The sequence below is a fragment of the Triturus cristatus genome, chromosome 2_2, assembly GCF_964204655.1.
Source record: "Triturus cristatus chromosome 2_2, aTriCri1.1, whole genome shotgun sequence".
Taxonomy (NCBI): Eukaryota; Metazoa; Chordata; class Amphibia; order Caudata; family Salamandridae; genus Triturus; species Triturus cristatus.
In genome coordinates this window covers 915,429,766-915,451,272 of record NC_140582.1, presented here as the reverse complement: position 1 = coordinate 915,451,272, position 21,507 = coordinate 915,429,766, and the positions used below count along the sequence as shown (strand labels likewise).

The following is a 21,507-nucleotide window of genomic DNA, read 5'->3' as shown; positions in this document are numbered from 1 at the left end:
ACTTTTCAAATAGTGATTTCTAGTGGGTTGCAAATCTGCCTATCTCAAGAATATTAATGAGTAAGGTTGCAATTTGCCACTCAATAGGAATTGCAGCCGGCACAGTGATGGTGGTCTGCTCTAGTCAGCAGACCACTATGTCTGTGATTGTTTTTTAATAAAGCAGTCTCTTTTTTAATGCAGTCAGTGTTCCTTAAAGGCAAACAAGATGGGTTTCAAAAAAGAAAATTAAATGTTTAAGTTTAATTTTTTAAGATCAAGCCTGTGGGACCACTGCTGCCTCCTAAAAAATATTTTGGATAACATTCTCAAAGGGGCAGGAGTCCCATGATGACCTCTTACAATTTGCAAATGGGTTACTGACAATTTTGATTTGGCTTTAAAGTATTGCTGTATTGCAACCAGAATTTGGATGCAAAACATTAATACATACCACCGCGATTCAGTATTTGAAAGGGATAACTTAAACACACCCCTTTCAAATTACTGAAACAGAATAGGGTCGCACATGCAAATTGTGATTCGGTAACAAGTAACTGAACCCAGATTTGCCTTTTGTACATTTAAAAAAGCTTTTTGTAGTTGCAATGGCCCAATTCTGCGAAGCGGGCTGTTTGTGACCTCCAAAAAGTATTATACAACTGGCCTCTAGTGCCTGATGTATTTTAGATGTGGTTGCAAAGTACTGGTTGCCATTCGTGACCAGTATTTGTGTAGCCACTAAGCTATTTTGTGAAGCAATCTATGTTGTAATAGGTTTGATATAGCAAAAGGGTTCGGAGTTTGTTGCAATCTGACCTACCTCATTACCAAACAGTTCTCTTGGTGTGTTGTTCTGAAAGAAGGTTGGATTTATTTCTTGTGATAAGAGGACCAAACAAAGGTCAAACACATCATTAATGTTTAGGAGCATGTGCCCTCACACCTCAATTGTTGGCACGCTTCATCATTAGGCATATGCTCTTTGAAGGCTGACGCAGCAATGCCCAACAGGCCCTTCAATGGGACTCTTTCCTGGAGGCTTTTTAATTAGCCAAAAACTCCAAATTCATGGATCTAGGATGTATGCAGAGTAGATTGGCCAAAGAGATGGGTGAAGGGAAACTAAAACTAACAACAACAAAACCTTCATAACTTATTTAATCATTGGGCGCCTTTGTTAAGATTAAAAACAATGGTAATCTTGAGGAAATAATGTTCCATAAAATCTAACCTGAGTCAACATGTTTCTTACCTTTCGTAGTCCTTAAATGGGTCAGTGAAAGTTTGCCAGGACCTATAATCTAATAGCTAATTTACATGTAGGGTTCGACCTAGCTCAGGTAATACTCAAGAGATGTCCGTATGGTGGACCCACACCTGGAATCAGAAAAATAGGAAAACTACATTTAACCATAATCTTAATGGTGCTTGTGTAGTGCTGTTGTAGAGCCTAAATTATAGAAAAAAGGAACAAGACATACAACATGTAACACACATATATTACTTTTTGATGCCAAGCACTGAGCGTCTCTGCATCTGTCATGCTGATGCTCACAATCCCAGCTCATACGTGTTGCTCGCTTTTCCCTATTCGCACTTGAAAAAGCATGTAGCATTCTGAAAACCATGCCTCAATGGGGAATGTGGTGGTCGTTTTGTTAAAGCATCGACAAAGTCTCACTAAGATTCAGAGTGAGTCTGGTCCTATTGATACACACTATGATATGGACTGCTCCAGTTTAATTTACTGTAAAGCCCATCCATCGACAATCTCTGAATAAACTGTAAATTTGACAAAACGCAGCAGCTCCTCTCTTAATGAGAATTCCAAAGTTCAAATCTGTCTCACATGCATTGTTGGAACTACACTGGCTTCCCATTAGGAAGCAAGTAGCCTTCAAGGCACTATACACTGCTCACAAATCCCTTCATGACATAGGTCCTGACTACCTTAAGAGGAAATTCAAATGGTACACACCTAGGGGAGGTCTTTGATCAGTCTCCTCTAGAACAGTGGAAACACCCATAAATATATACAAAGCGTCTTGGGGCGGCAGAAGCTTTATTTCCTATACCTGCAAACTTTGGAACAAAATGCCTCTGCATCTCAAAGCCCAGTCCAATTTTATATGTTTTAGAAAACAGCTTAAAACTTGGCTTTTTTCATCTATGTTGCCCAATTAGCTTTACAAACTGTCACATCTAGAAGACACTAGCGCCAAGACGCCTCTGGGCAATCAGGCGCACCATAAAAAATATCAGCATCAATACCTGTATGGAAAAGTGCTAGCCTTAGAAAATGTTATTAGGAGACAGGCGCTGCCTGCCGCAAAACTGTATCTGAATCACTTATGTCTCTCAAGAAAGGTCTTTGCTTTTTACCTACCTGTCTCCGGGCGCCTGCTGTGGCAGACTGTCTCAAAGTAGTCCAAACCCACAATTGAATTTTAAAGGACCAGACACTAAATCACATCTTTGTCTCGATTTGGACTACAAAGGAGCGAGTCCCACAAGTTATTCAGCAACATTGTTCATCAGGGGAAGAAACAAGACTTTGAGTTTCTACAACCAGGACTGCACCCAGGAAGCCAAGGACACATTCCCTGTACCCGATGCACCAGCCTTCTCCCTGCCTGCAAAAACCAGTGTGCTTTGTGAAGAGGAGGAGAGAGCCTGTAGGGATTGAAACCAAGATTGGATCCTGGCGAGAGGAGAGACCAGTTTTGTGAGAGAGCTTTCAGCCCTCTTGCGGAGGTCACTAACCCATGTTGAAGGTTTCAGTGAAGTTGCAGGCCAGTGCCCGGTACAACTGACATTGTTGGGGCCGTGTCCTTGACCCCAGTAAGACCAGCACAGGGCTTAAGATCAAGATCAGAAGCAGCCCTGCAGCATCGCACAGATCTATTCCAGACACATGCCAAATTTGACCACTAATTTGTATTTTGTATTTGTATTTGTAGAGCGCAACATTCATCTTGAGGGACATCACAGCGCTAGGAGAGCTTGCAAAGCAGTGTGAGGAAGGATATGTGGTAACGGAGTGGGTTATTCTTGAGTGATTGCTAGTTCTCTAGTACCTAGGAAACAGGAACGTTTTTAGCTTCTTTCTAAAAGGCAAATATTCATCAGTCAGTCGAAGGTCGAGTGGAAGGTCATTCTTCTGCACAGCAGCCAATTTAGAGAAGAAGCGGTCTCCCATTCTGACTCTGGAGGTGCGTTTGACTTTTGCCAGGGCCTGATGGCGTGATCTCAGGTTCCGAGATGGAACGTGGTATGCCAATTTATCTTGCAAAATGTGTTGGCCTATTTTGTGCAGAGATCTGTGAGTATGGCATAGGAGCTAAAATGTAGTTCTTTGGCGCACCGGGAGCCAGTGTAGTTCTTTCATGCTGTCAGATGCAGAGCTGTATCTGCTCTTGTTACAGATCAGTCTAGCAGCTGCATTCTGGACCACCTATAGGCGAGAGAATAGGTACTCGGACATGCCCATATAGAGCGCATTTCCGTAGTCCAGTCTGCTCAAGAAGAGTGCCAGGGTGACCGTTTTTCTGCAGTTCAGCAAGATCCAAGGAGAGAGTCTGCGGAATAGTTTTAGTGTGGCGAAGCTTTTTCCGCATAGCGTTCTCACTTGATCCTGCATGGATAGGGCGTTGTCAAATAGGATGCCCAGATTTTTTGCAACTCGCTTGGGTTCAGGGGCGGTTCCCAGCGTTTGGGGCCACTAACTACTGTCCCAGACTGTGCATTACCGAAGAGCAAGATCTCGGATTTTCTACCATTTAGCTTTAAGCAGTGATCAGTCATCCAGGTTGCAGTGTCGGTGAGACAGTTGATTAGGTTGCTCTTTATGTCAGTATCATTGCACTTGTCATTGAGAGGGATTAATTGTTGCGTGTCATTCACATATGAGCAGATGTTAAAGCCCCATTTCCTACCGACTGCTGCTAAAGAGGAAGCATATGCGTTAAAAAGAGTGGGGCTTAGCGATGCACCCTGTTTGACTCCATGTTTAATACTTTTTCATTTGGAGGAGCAACGGCCCATTTGAATTTTTGGGTTCTATTTTTTAAGAAGGATGCTAACCACGCAAGGGCTTTTGAGTGCAATCCTTTTTCGTGGAGGATTTGCAGTAGGTTGTCGTGGGATACAGTATCAAAGGCCGCCGTAAGTTCCAGAAGGATCAGTGCTACGGCTCTGCCTTGGTCCACCAAGGTTCTAATGCTGTCGGAAACGGCAAGTAATGTGGCCTCAGGGCTGTTGTTGGCTCTAAAGCCAGTCTTAGAGGGATCCAGGAGAGTATTAGTTTCAAGAAAGGTGGTGAGTTGTTTATTAACCAGTCTTTCCAAGACCTTTGACAGATAGGGTATTTTCAAAATGGGTCGGTAATTAGCTGGATCGTAGATATCCAGGCCTGTTTTTATTAGTAAGGGAAAGATCACGGTTTCCTTCCATATGGTTGGAAAGGAGGCTGACTCCAATGATTGGTTAAAACCAGTGGTGATACGAGGGCATAAAACTGATAATAAGCGGGAGAAGATTAAATGTGAGCAGGGATCGAGTGGTGATCCTGCCTTAACCTCAATCATGGCTTTCGCTACCTGTTTGTCTGGGAGGGGGCTAACAGTGGCTGGATGAACTTGAGCCTGAGGGTGTGGTGTCATGGTTTCCCAGTCCCTGTTATCTCCCTCGGGCTAAGTGTTAAATGATGCACTTTCCAGAGATTCCCCCAATATGCACACCACCTTTTATTTCTAGGATACAACTATCACTAATTCCAGGAGTAAGTTGTAAAGTGGTGACCCAAATAAATGACAAATGACATCACGTAAGTCAAACCAGATGGAGACTGGTATTTATTAAAGTTCTCACATCAGGTAAATCCAACTAGCTGGAGAGTAGAATTAATAAATACCTCAGCCATACCAGTACAGAGCAACTCAAACTCGAAATTCTCCTGTTTAGAACCTTGGATCATCAAGTTCTGGAATGAAACTTGATAATTTTGTGAAGAACAGTACCATAGAGATATACCATTCTTCTCCTTTCTTTAAAATAGAAATTGTAAATAATCAACTTGTAAACCAAACTAAACTTGTAAGAGCACCATTAAACATATCTAATGTAATGTTGTGGAAATGTACAATAACTATTTCCTGACATCATAGGGCATACCTTACACCGCATAGATTAGACAAGATGTACCCAAATACAGAACATCATTGCCCTAGATGTCGAATAGAAGGAGCGGATCTCATACATATGGTATGGTCCTGTCATAGACTTGGAGGATACTGGGATTCGATTAGACGCCATATGGCGGAGATTACACACAGAGAAGTGCCGGCTACAATAGAGAGCTGTATCCTGGGATTAAGGGTGGGGACCTCTAAATATAAAGTGCTGAACAGGTTTGTGAACCTAGCACTTTTATTGGCAGTGCGAGCAATCACCAAGAGATGGAAATTAAAAACTCCGCCTACAATCTATGCATGGCATACTGAGATGGTGAGATGGGGGAGTGCTGAGAGTGCAGCACTGAGGCGGGAGGAAGCGAGAGGGTTAAGGAGGACTCCTATAGCAACAGAATGGGATGCTCTGCTGGAAGCGGGGCGAGCTTTAGATGTAGATTATCCTGCCACAAACGACAGCATGCAGGGTAGTGGCTGAGACCGAGACACGGGCAGACCAGTACAAAGCGGTAAGAAATGTGTAATGTGTATGATGAGGGAAACAGATGGAGACAGACTGAACAGGATGAGGAGAGATCTGCATGGACCCAGGGCGACAGGGGAGGGGGGAGGGAATGTTATTATTGTTGTGTATATATTATTTGCCGAATCGTGCATTATGGTAGACAATTGTAGGAGCCGGGAACAGCTATGGGAAGCGGACAAGAAGCTATTTTACAGTGCAAGTTCAGTGTACGAGTTATTATGTAATGTCACGCCAATGTACGAATTGTGCAAACTTGGTAAACTAATAAAATTATGTTTTAAAAAAAAACTATTTCCTGACATATTCATCTAGATATACTGGTCTTTTATGCAGTCTTAAACTTCTTCTACTCAAGCAAAAATCCTCATTTTTGAGACCCTGTTACTAATCACCACCACCCAGCTCTTATTCCAGATCGAGACAGTTTCATTTTTCAACAGAATTTTAAAAGTTTTAACACCCTTTTTTAATTTGTGAATTTTAACAATTTAGCACATCCTACTGGAGCCTTTATCTTGGCAAAATCTCTCATTTGAACCTGTACATCACAGATTTTTTCACCAAGTCTAAATAGTTGTCGCGCTCCTTCACTTACCGAGCAGTAGCCAGGGACGCAGTCACTGCGTACTCCTTCCCCGAGCGAAAGGGCGAATGTATGAAAGGCCAGGCGACCTCCTGCATTACAAATCCCCGAAGGCCGTGGGCCGCTTCCGGGTGACGACTAGGTTTCCACGCCTGCTTCCTGCTACAAAAGCGCTTCTGGGGCAAGGGGGAGGCGCTTGACAATCCTTCCCGGATGAAGGCGACGTGCGAGCGCTTTCATTCCCACCTATCGGAATCAGCCGATCGCCTGCCTCGGACCTTGCCAGTGCTGCGAGTCGCAGTGTGGACTTCAAAAGAATTTCAGGCGCACGCAAAGAAAAATCCACCCGCCCTTTCCTTCACGCAGAGCGGATTACCAAGACCGGCGACAGCGGAGCGGCGAGAGAAACTGGAGCGCTCCTCCGGTGGTCTTTTTCCCTTGGGCGGCGCTTCCCGTTTCCCAGCTGGGGAACGGACAGGTACAGAGCTACCCCCTAGAGGCGCACTGTATTACTCCCCCTCTCTTTAATCATAGGGTGTGTTCCTCTCCTTGTAGCCCGCGTGTTTTCCTGTCAACACTTAGAGACCTGTACCTCGGTGAATTCTGGAACCGGGGAGATAAGCTGTGAAATAGATGCTGTGCTACCAAAACAGCATCTGAACCCTTTGAAGTGTGCTATCCTGCCTGCTGTGAGGAAACAGCGGTGGAGTGGCACGTATTCAGCCTGTTCTGGGAAACTGCAGATAAAAAAAGTGACATTCAGGAGCAGATATGCTAAGATAAACCCACAAGCCACGTAACTATCAGGTACTTGTGACTGACCACAAGGGAAAAGGGCAAGTCGGGTGAGGGTGACATTGATGATTGTGCTGTGTGCCCCTGTGCCCTCCCTGCAGGTCGCCTATGCACACACCTAGACCAGACCCCAGATGCAAGATCTCCAGCAGTGTTTTTGCTTTATCCCTGTCCCTTTTCCCCGGGGTGCTCTCCTCCATAGCTGTGTTAAGCCACACTGTGAGGAGAGGCAGTGTCCTGTGGAGAAGGGAATATTCTCTGCACAGCATCGTCCCTGCTGGCTGCTACGCAGAGGTTAGTGGTTCCTTACTCCTTCTTGCGCTGCTGACACCTGACAATAGTTTTTCCTCTTGTGTTGCAAACATTACTCATGGGTTCTCCAACTTCCCAATGCATTGAATTTCACACCTTTTCCTTAGCTCATTCATCTTGGACACAGAACAGTATTGGGGACTCTCCCTTTAAAAAGTTCAAAATTGATTTTTCCTGTAGTATAATGGACAGCCAAATGATATGCTGTGATTCTTTGTTGTAATTCCTTCTTCCAATCCAGTGTATTGAGTAACTAACTGGATACATTCTTTCAATGTTCTAATAATTCATTCAACAGCTCCATTGGTTTATATTTAACTTTTATTGTGAATTGTGCAACAAGACTTAAAGAAGATTTCCATCTCATTGTAACAGAATTGGAGAACATTGCCCAGCAAGACTACTGTGAGGAAACCTTCCCTCTTAAACATTTTTCCACAAAATCTATAGCTCCAAATGACAAAAGTAATCTCCACTCATCTTGAATAGAAATCTATCAACACAATTAAATAAGATGTATAATGGTCCCCTCCTATTGGACCAACTATGTCTATGGCAAACTCTTCCCATGGGTGATTAGGAAGTTCTCTACAAACTATGGGTAATTGTTGTGAAGATAAAATCCTATCACTGTTCTTACATTCTAAGGAATACCTGACACATCTCTGTACTTCAATGTCTATGCCAGGATACCAGAAATCAAAGCATAATCTTTCCTTATTCTTGACCATACCAAAATGACCAAGATGAGCCTGAGCTTCCAACTTATTTCTTCCACCAACTGGAAATACATGTCTAGTACCTTTTAGACAAATGCTCTTGTCAGTGGATAGTTCCTCCTTAAATATTGACCATGGTATGTCTAGTGATTTGCTCTCACCTTGCTGAAAGGCTGTTATGACTTCTAACAGCACAGCATCTATCCATGACTCTTCTGTAACAGCCCCTAACATGACTTCACACACATTTACATCCTGCTCTATAAATTTGTCCTGACTATCATACTTTCCGGAAATGGTAACCAACCGTGAGAATCAGCAGACACATGCAGAATATACTCAACTTGAATTCTTGCAAAGCTATGACCCACCTCCTTATTCATGACAAAATAGAGTCAAGACCTTTTTTGATGAAAACCTCTTTCAGAGACTTGTTATATGAACAGGCCTTTAAAGATGTTCCCTAACCCAAATTATTTATTTTCTTGTTGCCGATGAAAAGGCAATAGCTGCTCTCTCAATTGCAGAGTAATTGATCTTGGAGCCACTGAAGCATCTAGAGGCACAGATCGTTAAAAATTCCACTCCATTTCTTTATGTGACAATTGTATTTTCCTCACCCAGTATAAAAGCTTGTAGATAAGATGCGGTCTTCAATTCAGTTTTTTAAACTCTTCTTGACAATTCTATTCCCATCACAATTCAACTTTCTTACTGAGAAATGCCCTTAGTTGAAGTGATTTATCAGCATAATTCTCAATACATTTTCAATATTATTCTACCATACCTAAGAATGCAATTAACTCTTTATTATAACATGGCTCTTTCAAATTAACAATAGTCTGTACCAAATCCTTCTAGGCAGTAACACCTTTTTCAGATATATTGTGACCCAAATACTCTACTTCGGTTACCCCAACCTTACACTTCTCTATCTTTAGGGTTAACCCAAGCACCAATAAGCCTACTTAAGATTAAACACACATGATTATCGTGTGTTCACACACAGTATTCACATTTATAAAAACATTGTCTGGATAACATAGCACTCCTTTTATCCCTTTCAAAACTCTGGCCATGACCTGCTAGATTACAGAGGCTGGAGATATAAGCCCTAATGGTATCCTTTTAAACTTATATACTCGCATCGGTGTAAAAAATCAACGTACTCCTGAGAATATGTATCTACCTTGATCTGATGATATGCTGCAGTGAAATCTAGAGTTGTGAAATACCTTACCCCCAGTGGACATAAGTACATCAATGTTAGGAAATGGAAACCTATTTACCACAACTACTCTATTAAGTGGTCACAGGTCTACACATAATCTGATGTATCTACTAGACTTTTTAGTAACAACTATCAGGGCTAACCACGCTGTAGCCTCAACTGATTCTCTCATGCCCAAATCAATCAAATTTTGCAAATCAGCCTTGAATGCTAATTGATAGTCGTCTAACTTTACCCACTACTGGTGCAGCATTTTTTTCAGCCTAATATGATGTTTAGTGATCTTAATACATCCCAATTTATGAGAAAATAATGGTTGATATTCAAATTCAAAATCCGTATTTTGTTTGTCAAATTCTTGAGTCAGTAGTTTATAAGTGGCATTAGGATTTAACGTAACATTCAAAAGTTTCTGATGCGGCCAATCTATAAGTTTATCTTCCTTCACTGAAACATAGATCTTACAAACTATATATTTACTCCCAAACTCCATGCATGCATGGGTTGACTACCATACCCACCATGTTTAATATCTGTAACACTCAACTTTATTTGAAAAATGCTGTTCAAATGTCACTTTCCAGATGATGGTTAAATGTGAACATCAATCAAACCTCATGTTTATATCCACACCCTCCACTTTCAGAACATCACTTGCATGATTCTTGCCTTGGCATTTGATTTGCAAATAATCTCTTAAGAAACTTCTTTTATATTTTTCTTATTTTGTACATTTCTCATCCTATTTCTCCAGCACTTTATGAAGTGATCCTTCTTTCCACATCCATTACAAATTGCATAAGTGCTGGGTATTCCCTAGCATTAGCTCTGTGCCCACTCCTCCCACAACTTAAACATTCTCCCACAAACTTTACACCACCATCCTTGTTTCTTTGCTTGCTCTTCACCTCACTCACAACCTATTCAACCTTTTCAGTTTTGGCATAATTGTTTTGGGGTTTTTTTTTGCCCCGCCGCTCCTCTAAAGGTGGCTCGTTTTCAAGCCACAACTCCTCTTTAATCTTATCACTTCTACACTCAAGGCCAAACTGATCTCTTGTCTCCTCAACAGTTGCAGTACCAGACTTCCAAGTGGAAGCCAGTTTTCTAAGACTTATAATATAGGGCCAGATGTAGGTGGCTAATTACCGGTCAGTAACACCAAAATTCGGTAAATTTCAGCGTTACCGACCGGTATTTAGCCATTCCTAATGTAGGTAAGGAATCGGTAAATAAGGAATCGGTAAATACTGATTCCTTATTGCTCTTGCATTTAAGGAATCGGTAATACCGATTCCTTATATGCAATGTAGGAAGCACATTAAAGAGTGCTTTTGAGCCTTAAGAAATCAGTAATTACCACCAACTGCGAGTTGGTGGTAATTACCGATTTCCTTTCAAAAATCACTTTTTAGTTTTTTGTTAAGTGCCATGTGGCACACATTCGTGCCCTTAGGGCATGTATGTGCGCCACATGTGCACACATGCACATTTCAGGGGTGCAACAGGGTGTCCTTTTGACACCCTGGCACCCTTGAAAGTGCTCCCGCTATTAGCGATTCGGTAATACCGAATCGCTAATAGTGAATGTCTTCATATTCATTCCTATGGGCCTCCAAGCCCATAGAAATGAATGGGTAGGTATTCCTTTTTACCGAATCTTTACCTACATAGGAAATACCGATTTCTTAATAGCGAATAGGTAAAATTCGCTATTAAGAAATCGGTATTTCATATTTACCTACATCTGGCCCATAGTGTTTTACTGTTTCTTCTTCTCCTTGTTCTAGACCAAAATGGTATCTTTCCATATTAGTCCTCACACGTCTAAGGTAATATCGGCCCAGTTGAAGTATGCATATGTAGTATTCATTGAGATTTCTTTGTTCTTCAACCTCTAACTCTGGGAGATTTTCCAGCACCTTCTGACCTTCACCACCTAACCAATGCTCCAACAATGGGAATCATTGTTCCACACTAATGTTTGTACCACAAAACCTTGCATAATGCTCAAACCACTTCTTCCACTTGCTCCATTTTATAGGTGGGTCATCAGGACTAGGCAGGAAAAACGGTGGGGGTGACATTCTGCATGTTTTTCATTCAAAAATAGAAACAAACACTCTATTTTCTCTAAATAACAAACTTTTAAATTAACAAACCCACAAACCTTTTCTTGTGATTTACCTAGTTACCTGGAAGAAAGAAAAATAGAACGCTCACTTCAAGAATGACCTCCAACAGATCTTGAAGAAGAAAGTGCGCCTGTCACTGTGAGAAACAGGCCCACATTCTTGTCATTCTAGTCCTGCCTGTCTCTTGTCAACAAGGAGAGAAACTGTCCTTTGTTTGTACTGGTCAGCCTGATGTGCCTATCACGATGTAGTGGTGTGTCTGTTACCATTCAGGACAGGCTGCGGAATTGTACAATTTACAGCAACCTTGTTTAGGCTGTTGATAAGCTCTTGGATGCCATAATACCTAGCACATGAACCTAGGTTAATTCAATCTCCTTCTGAAATAACAAAAAATGTGTTCCGGCAGGTGAGGCCTTTCCCAACCTCACAAAATGGCTGCCGGAATGTTGCTTTACTCAAGATTTGTTAGGCGGTCCTTTTTTACCACTCTTAAAACACGTACTCCTCTGCACTGCTCTTTCCTCTTTTCTAGTGGCAATGGAACTCACACTATAGCTGTAACACAGATACATTTCACAATCAGCTGTGTCTACTTCTTTTCAGCGACAGACTCCAGATATCTAAACAATCCATCATGCAGCCTTCCGAGCATGTCTGTTTCCTTCCACTGCTCAGCCCAACACCACCTGGGAGAAACGTTTCCTTTTGCCTTTGAACTTGTCCACAGACATACTCGCCAATCTCATCCTCAGGCACCTGCATGTTGAGGTGTTTTTTCCACCACAGCTGGATTCCGTTGCCAATGTGAAGTGGTGACCCAAATAAATGACAGATAACATCAGTTAAGTCATACCAGCTGGAGAGTTATGTTATGTTATGTTATATTAATTTGTAAAGCGCACTGTTACCCGAAGGTGTCCTGGCGCTACAAGCCGTTTACCTGGAAGAGACTGTAAGAAAAACCCACCCCAGGAGCATTGTCAGAAACTAGGCTGAAAACAGCCAAGTCTACAGATTTTTTCTAAAGGTTAGAAGTTCCGTAGCAGACCTTTGATAAAACAGAAGTTCATTCCAGGCGTTGGTGGCTTTGAGCACAAAGCTCTTTCCGCCCCAGTTGGCCTTATTTGCCCTAGGGACGGCTGCCCGCTTTGCTTCCATAGAGCGCAGTGCTCTCCCAGGGACATACTACTGGAAGCGTTCTCTGAGGTTGAACGGCCCAAATCCCTGTAGGGACTTGAATACGGTACAGAGGGCCTTAAATTGGACCCGTTGTTTAATAGGGAGCCAGTGAAGGTCTTGTAGACCGTTCCTGATTGACATGTACCTTGGAGTGTCCGTGAGCAACCTTGCTGCCACATTCTGTACCATCTGTAGTCTGTTAAGGTGTTTATTATTGATCGTCAGATACAGGCTGTTACAGTAATCCAGACGGGACAGAACTAGAGCGGATACTACGGATCTAAAGCTTTCAGCTGTTAGGAAGGGTTTGATTTTTTTCAGAGTTCTTAGAGTGAAAAAACATGTAGACACCACTCTACTAACATGGTCCCCAAATGAAAGAGTATTATCTACAATCACACCCAGGTTTTTTACTTTAGGTGCTGTTGGAGGAGGGAGGCCATCTCACTGGGCCACCAGGCCGGGGTCCCGAGGATGGGATTATTCCCGAATATGATCACCTCAGTCTTGCCTGCGTTTAGCTTCAGGCAGTTAGCGGACATCCAGCCAGTAATGGCAGCCATACAATCCTGGCAGCTAGAGGCCTTTGCCGCTTCTTTGCCTCTTTGTAGAGATAACACTATCTGTGTATCGTCGGCGTCGGAGGTTAAAAGTAGGCCGAACGATCGTATAAGGGCAGCCAGAGGTTTCACATAAATATTAAAAAGCATGGGGCTAAGGGAGGATCTCTGCGGAACTCCGCAGGGTAGTGCAAATGGTTTCGAACTATCCCCTCCTAGATCCACTGTTTGTATTCTGTTTGTCAAGAATGATTTTAGTAGGTTCAAGGCAGAGCCCTGGACCCCGGCCTTCGACAAACGGTCCGGCAACAACTCATGGTGTACCGTATCGAAGGCCGCTGACAAGTCCAACATAATAAGAATGGCTGAACCTCCCTGGTCCATGGCCTCACAGACCTCTTCCGTTGCTTTTATCAAGGCTGATTCCGTGCTGTGCCCAGCACGGAACCCATACTGTGAGCAGTCCAGTAGGTTGTTTGTCTCCAAGAACAGGCTTAATTGCGTATTCATGGCCTTCTCCATAATTTTAGCCGGAAGGGGGAGGCGGGAGATAGGTCTATAGTTATTGGGGTCTTTTGGCTCTAGGTTGTTTTTTTTTATAAGAGGTAAAATGGAAGCTGTTTTCCGGGATATGGGGTAATTGCCTGTCTCCATTATCAGGTTAAGTAACGGGGTGAGGGTATTGGTGATGACTTCCAGTGACATTTTTATTATTGTGGCTGAACAAGGATCCTTAGGGGAGCCAGATCTGCAACCCATCAGCAGATTGGCAACCTCATGGTTAGCCAGTGGGGTAAAGTTGTTCAATGTGGGGGCATTGTTGGTTGGCATAATCTCAGGACCCTCCTCACTGGAAACTCCCAATTGATTATTAAAGGATGAGAAAATAACTTCCACTTTGTTTAAGAAGAAAGAAGCTAAGTTGTTGCAAAATTCAGGATTGCTATACAGGATGGGCTTGGAGGGGGTCAAAAGCTTAGTTACGGTTCTGAAAAGTTCCTTAGCTGAGGATTTGGCTTCAGTAATCTTATCAGAAAAGTACGCCTTTTTTTCTACATGCAGCGTTTTTTTGTAGTCTGTGAGGCAGGATCTGTAGTATTCCCTATTTGTCGGATTTGTCAGATTGTAACCGAGTGGTATTTGTTAACACCTTAGCCATAGCAGGACAGAGCAACTCAAACTCTTAACATTCTCATCTTTATAACCTTGGATCATCAAGTTCCAGAATGGAACCTAATGATGTAATGAAGAGCAGCACCTTAGAGAGATACAACATAAATCCCTTTGGTGAGTTGTCTATTAGAGACCCTCAACCTGCAGTTGGCTCTCCAGAAAGATAAAGCTGAGCAAGAGAAGAATGCCAGGGTGTTTGAGAGGGAGAAGCTGAGCCTAGCTCACCAGGAACAAGAAGAGAGGAGTCAGGAATACCAGGGGGAATTGTTCCTGGGAAGAATAGACAGAGAGAGAAACAGGAAATAGAGCTGGAGAAGGAAACCTTTGCTCTTGAGAAGGAAAAGCTTAGGATGGCAGCAGGAACAACTCTATCCGGAAGGCATGACTCGACCGCCAGTTCAGGCAAGGTAGTGCCCAAGATTCCAAGAGTTAGCTTGAAAATGGATTCACGTGTATTGTGTGACTGGAATGAATGAGCAAGAGAGATGGCGGTGAAGGCTTTTCATTCTGTTAATCAGTTGATGGCAGAGTGACCAAAGAAGTGTTCTACCCCAGTTACGCAATACATTTCGGATCTAGTGTGATTCAGAGAAACGTACAATATTGACCGACAAGTGGTTGGCTAATAGAGTTCAGCAGGAGATAGAGCAGCATAGTTCTAAGCCAAAAGGGGAGAAGAACTCTCCACAAACTATTTACAGACTGGAGGGTGAGGACCATGGATATTCTCAGGGACCAGAGGAGGGCCAAGGCAAAATGGAACTAGTAATGGTGTGTCCAACAAAGAGCATCATGAAAAGGGAAAACAGGAAATTTCTTGCAAGCACAAGGTAGTTACATCTTATACGTTTCACCTGTGGGACACTTTAGAAGAGATTGTCAGGTGAAAACATCAGTAAAGGGCCTGAGAGGGCCCTTTTGCGCTCAACATATGGACAACTACTTGGTTGACAGAATCAATACACAAGAAAGCAACAAAGCAGAGATGCCAATTCTACACATGCACATCCACCCCTTTCGTCCGTCGGGGAGTAATTCTTCTAGATGTAAGTAAAATGTAGTGCTCTCCAAGCATATAGCCTCCCTCTGCTCATAGAAGGCTGGATCAACACCCAAGATAGAAAAATTCACTCGAGGTTTAAACAATAAGTTACACAAATGCTGAGGCACAAAAAGAAGTCTAATATAGTGTAGCTGGCTATTAGCCACTCAGGTAGATAAGAAGTCCATATAACAATCTTGATTTTTATTTATGTATCCTTTATTCCAAAAGTATGATTTTCATAACATCCAAAACAGGCAGCCAACATGTGTTTCGTCCGAAAGGACTTTCTCAAGGCTAAACACGAAAATGGACCATTATGGAAAAAAGAGTTCTCTGTCCATATGAAACGTGTACCACCTTCATTGACGGTGTAATACCTGCAGTATAGAGAGTCACATGTATCTTTTCTCCCTAAACTTCCGTGTATGTTTACAGGTCTTGATAAACCTGCAAAAAAGGGCAGTCTCGTCACGCGTGGTTGACAGAGAAAGCACAAGAAAACTTGGAAGGGTATTCCATATGAAATGGCTGAAGCCTTATCGTCAAGGTTTGACACATGTCAGTGTGCACGACATAGACACCATTGACAGTCTGCCAGTGTAACATAGAATGTACAGAATATATGACAGGGTTCAGGGCTGAATTAAGGCAGAAGTTGCCAAGATGCTGGACCTGGAGGGTCACAGAGGGATATCCTAGTCCGAGGACTAGTCCTGTGGTGCTAGTAAAAGTACTTGGCTCAGTCATTCAGGACCCATAGTAGGTTGTGCCCCTGGACAGAAGGACTACAAGCCCACAACCCCCGCGGTTTGGTAATAATTGCTTGCCCATGGCTCTCTGAAAGTGGTTCTGACATACATTCACAAAGGAGACGGTTGCCAAGTGGACCCCTTCTCCTTTGTGAATGGTTTACCATCTCGTGTGAAGTAACCTACCAATAGTTTGCGAGTGAAATTGCGGTCTCAAACCATTGATACATTGCATTCTGAATCGCAATTTGGAACACACACCCTAAATACGCCCCTTTAACAGTGTGATTCAGTATGTATTTGAAACTCATTTTGCAATAATTTGATAAATTCTTGCTGGATCCCAAAATGGGTTTAGTACATCCTGTAAAGCCATTTAGCTGTCACAAACCCTGTGATTTAGGTAATTGGCGTTGCACATCTGGCCCCTGCTATCTCAGTAAGTCATAAGTGGAAAAACCCAAATTAAAAGCATTTAAATGTGCAAGTTTACATTATATTAAAGCTGCGTCAATGACCTCACTAATCAGCTGATCAAAAAAAGGATGCTCTATATAGTTCCCGGTGTTTAAAGATAGTTCCAAGAATCACTGTGCCTACCAGAGAATATATTCATAGATCAAAATCAACACCCCAAATCACCTTCTGTTTTTTTTTTTTGGAGAATAAACATAACCAGCTTTTCACACACTGAGCAGCACACAACAGTGACAGATAAAACAGGGGGGAGGAAGCCCCCCACATAGAGGAGTCCGAAAAGGAATACCAAGCGACGATGTCCACAACCATGTCTACAGGAAAACTTCAAGAAGGTCAGTCTTCTACCACCCCGACCCATTTACCCCACACCCTTCGAAACTTTTTAGGGCAACCGCGGGCAGCATACATGGGGTGCTCCTGCGCTGCACACCAATCTACCCCCCAGTGCCACCATGTCATGGAAGGGGCTAACGGGTCTAGCCAAAGGGCTGCAATATCTCGTTTAGCTACCATCAGGGCCGTGGTGAGACAAAGCTTCTCCGTCCTGTTCCCGTCCAAACCATCAGTAACTCCCAAGAGTATGTTCATCGGGTTCAACGGGACCTCCCAGCCCAGGACCTCAGTAAGCTCAGCAGTTACTAACTCCCAGTAATGTGTAATATCAGGACAGAGCCATACCATGTGATAAAAATTTGCTTGGGGGCAGTGACAGCGGGGATAGGAAACATCAGGCCGGAGCCCAGAGCGATGAAGGCGCAATGGCGTGAGATAGGCCGCGTGTAGATAGTATACTTGAACCAATCGGAGCCGCGCAGAAGCTGTAACTAATTTAGGGGCCATCAGTGCATCCCTCCAATCAGCATCATCTAATGGACCAATCCAACCCTCTCTTTTATCCCGGAGAGAGGAAAGGGAATTGGGGGTGTTATTCATGAGGGAACGGTAACTGCGGGATATCCCCCCCTTACCCAAATTACCAGTCATAACCTGTGCTTCAGGCGGGCTATATTCGGGCAAGGAGGTCCCTACTGAGATGTGCATATGGAGTGCATGGCGCAACTGAAGATAGCGGTAGAACTGAGAGGCATGGAGAGAGAACCAGGTCTGTAGTTCTGAGAATTCGCTAATGTGGCTCCCGCACCAGACATCCCCCAGCTGGGAAATTCCAATGAGGTCCCATGTTCTAAACCAAGAGAGAGTGGCAACTTCCTTGAGCTGTGTTCCGCACCACAAGGGGGTATATTGGGTTAACTTGCCCGACCAGCGGGTGTGGCGCAGGGCGGCTCGCCAGGCCAGAAACACCCTATGTGTAACTTCTGGCAAAGTGTGAGGGATAGCAGTTCCGTAGAGCATCCCTTGACCACCAGAGAAACCCAACGCATGCAGTTCCAGGCAGTAAGCCGGATCCGCCCAACCGCCATTGAACCAGTCATGTACAGTAAGAAGCCTGGTCGCCAGATAATAGAGATGAAGGTCATTCCTAACCCCCCATCAAAGGGCGGAATCCTGCATTGAGTGAAGGCCAATCTCGGCCTCTGACCGCCCCATAGGAATTTAATGGCCAAGCCATCCATCTCACGGAACCAGGACCGCGAGAAGGCGAGGGGGATGTTTTGGAGCATATAAAGGAAACTGGGCAGGACCATCATCTTTAAGAGAGCGATCCTGCCCATAAGGTTCAGAGGCAACGTCTGCCATCGAAGGAGATCAGTGCGAACCCACTTCACCAGAGGGCTGACGTTGAGAGACCAGGCGAGATCAGGAAGGAGCGTCACCCAGATCCCCAATTACTTGAACGACTGTCGCCAGAGAGGGATCCAGGACTGCCAATCGAAACACTCTCTCGACAGATGAAGAGGGACCAGTACTGACTTGGCCACATTCAATCTGAGACCAGAGACACGGTCAAAGAGGTGTAGGGCCCGGAGACACCGAGGCCCTGAGCGGGCTGGGTCCGACAAAAAGATCAGGAAGTCGTCGGCATAGAGGGCAATCTTGTCCTCCGCCAGACCAGGCCAGCGCCACCCCGTGAGGAGCGGGTCCAAGCGGATGAGAGAAGCACAGGACTCCATCCCTAATGCGAAAAGGAGGGGCGAGGGGGGGCAACCTTGCCTCGTGCCCCTCCCAATGGGGAAGGGGCACGAAAGGGCTCCATAAACCATCACCTAGGCCCGCGGCTTGCAGTATAGGGTCTTGACCAGGTTGCGAAAGAGGGGCCCAAAGCCCATCTCCGACAACACCGCCTCCAGATACCGCCAATCCACAGAATGAAATGCTTTCTCGAAATCCACGAGGAGCAATGAGAGATAGGGAGTTAGTTGTTGTCGGTGCAACAGAGCAAGGTAGAGTCGTCTGAGGCAGTGCCTTGTACCCCTGGCGGGCAAAAATCCACATTGGTCCATGTGGACCAATGTGCTCAGATGAGGGCGTATGCGCTGCGCCTAGACTGAAGCAAATATTTTGAGCTCCCAGTTGATAAGGGAAATAGGGCGGTAATCAGAGCAGCGGGCAGAGGTGGGCTGAGACTTAGGAATCACCACAATGGTGGCCAGATCCGTTTCAGGACGGAAGAAGCCGCGGTCTGCCGCCTCTCGATATAATGCCACGAGATGGAGGATCAGCGTGTCCCGGTAAGACGCATAGAACTCCTGCGGGAGGCCATATGGCCCTGGCGCCTTACCCGCTGCCATGCGGGAGATACCGTCACTGATATCTGCCGGAGTAATCGGGAGATCAAGGCCCTCTGCTTCAGCGTCAGTGAGCCGCGAGAGGGGGAATCTTTCACTCCGGAGGAGCTCCAAGAGAGCGAGGTCTGGGGGTTGGACTGAGTACAAGGAAGCATAGTATGAAACAAAACATTGGGCCACTGCCATGGGGGCCTGATGGGTCACCCCATGGGAATCCATCACCTCGGGAATAATACGGTTAGCCATAGGATAAGTGGCCAAGCGGTGGAGAAGCTTCCCATTTTTACCTCCCCACCCATACACCCGCGCCACGGAGGACCTCCACAACAGCTTAGCGGACTCCATGGAGGCCTGTCTGAGCTCATCTCTAAGGAATGCGAGCTACCGATCCTGAGCCTCTGTTCATTCTCCAGGTGGATGGGCCTCCAGCCGGGCAGCTTGGGCCTCCAGGAGCGTGAGCTGGGCCTCCTGTTTCGTGTGTTGGAGTTTAAGTTGGCCTTTGGCAAACCCGCAGATTGTTGCCTCAGCAGCCTCCCATAAGGTACCAGGGGACTAAACCGAGTCTTGGTTAGCGGCAAAGTAGTGACGCAATTCGAGCCCTACGTGCTTCCGGAAATCCTTCTCCTGGAGAAACCAGGCGTTAAGCCACCAGACTGGGCGTGAAGAGGCTGGGAGACTACCTAGACGCATAGAAACTGGGGAGTGATCCGATATGCCTCTGGGGAGGATAACGATGTCCTGGATCGATCGACAGTCCAGGGCCGGAATAAACATATAGTCTAACCTGGCCTGTGTGTGAAGGGCGGCCGATGTACGAGTGAACATCCGAGTAGCCGGGTGCCAGAGCCGCCAAGCGTCTCCCAGTCCCAGGGTCACGGCCCAGTTTGAAAGCAGTGTAGTGTGGGAAACTCGAGAGACAGAAGGGGCTGTAGCAGAATCAAGGTCGCATTGAAGTCACCCCCCACTACAGTGGTCCCCGAGGGCAGGGCAGCTACCAGTGGAGCAAGGCGCCGGAGCGTGGAAGCTAGCAGAGAAGGGGGAGAGTACACAGCTATCAGATTCAAGGGTTGGGTCCCAATGTTCCCCTCCAAAATAACAAAGCAGCCTCCCAGATTATGTATAACTTTACGCTCTACAAAAGGGAGGGCGCGGCGCAGCAGAACTGCCACCCCGCGAGATCCCCGGGTGAACCCAGAGTGCCAAACCCCGCCGTAACCATAGCGCGCCAGAAAGGGCCAACGGTTGCCTACCAGATCTGAAGCAGCAATATGTCTACATTGTGTCGCTGGGCATATCGCAGGACTGCAGTCTGCTTAACCTTATCTAGGAGGCCATTAACATTCCATGACACAATATGAAGGGAGGTGAAACTGGCCCGGTCGTCAGATATGGAGAGGTTGAGGTGATGTTCGAGCGCCCAGCATGTGCAGAGAGCGTAGTGGTGCAAGCGCGTGGGGTATAAGACATAGAAGGACAATGTCGGCCACTGTGTGGATGTCGCAGGATGAAGCAATAGTGATGGCATAAGAACAACAAAAAACAAACAATAAAACCCCGGGCAACAGTCCCCCCACCCAAACCCAACACCCCCACCCTATACTTCAGGAACGGAAGCATCTGTCGCCCTAACAGTAGAAACTAGCAAAAAAACAAACTAAAACACTCGGGACTGAGAAACGTGGAGGACCCCTCCTCTTTGCAGGATGTGCGTAGTTGAGCCCGTGTAGAGTTGGAGTAGATGTTAGACTTAGGGGTCTCTGGTTGGCGCAAGGCTGCCCTTGTGCCAAGCAGGAACCCTCTCCTCTACGTCAGGGCACAGGATAACCCCTTTTGGAATGACCCTTGCTCACCCTCTAGGTGCGTGGCGTGAGCAGCCAAGGCGATTCTTCAGGCGTTGTTAGTTAAGCAATTGTAACCGCACACAGTAAACACATTAATCCCCCCAGAAACGGACACCAGGCTTGGTTATGTGAAAATACGCTTCTTTATAGAAAAATAAATATATCGATATGCAGACTTAACACAAGACCAATAACGTTGTCTTAATGCCACCTGAGGATTAAAATAGGCAAATGGTTTCTTCGTTGCAGTGTCAAATGGTTACTTTTTAGTCTTTAGCAATGTTCCTTCGGGGTTCCAAACACGACTTGGTCCGGACC

General features: G+C 45.1%; 1 protein-coding gene across 1 annotated transcript in view; it reads left to right on the top strand.

Annotated features, from left to right (window-relative positions):
• The window catches only part of TBC1D19 (TBC1 domain family member 19), a 1,311,239-nt gene that overhangs the window by 603,286 nt on the left and 686,446 nt on the right, over positions 1–21,507 (top strand). The window lies entirely within an intron of this gene.